The sequence below is a fragment of the Triticum aestivum genome, chromosome 1A (genome assembly GCF_018294505.1).
Source record: "Triticum aestivum cultivar Chinese Spring chromosome 1A, IWGSC CS RefSeq v2.1, whole genome shotgun sequence".
NCBI classification, from domain to species: domain Eukaryota; kingdom Viridiplantae; phylum Streptophyta; class Magnoliopsida; order Poales; family Poaceae; genus Triticum; species Triticum aestivum.
The window spans coordinates 27063505-27063880 of record NC_057794.1 but is presented as its reverse complement, the minus strand read 5'-3'; positions in this window follow the sequence as shown (position 1 = coordinate 27063880).

The following is a 376-nucleotide window of genomic DNA, read 5'->3' as shown; positions in this document are numbered from 1 at the left end:
GAACATGAGAGGAAGAAGAGGATAAAAAAAGAAGAGGAAGAAGAAAAAAAGAGGAGAAGAAAGAATAGAGGAGTTCTTCTCCTCTATTCTTTCTTCTCCTCTTTTTTTTCTTCTTCTTCCTCTTTATTTTATCGGGAACGAGGGTCGTCGAGGGTCGCTGAGCGGTAGAGGAGAAACCCTAAATAGAAAGTATCGTCGGTGTGAGATACATGTACCGTTGGTGTCGGACACTACATCCACGTCCCACAAGTGGCGCGGGCTTCGACGCCCACGTCACATGTGGGACGTGGATGTAGTGTCCGACATTGACGGCCACATGTATCTCACACCCACGATACTTGCTATTTAGGGTTTCCTCTACCGTTCGGCGACCCTG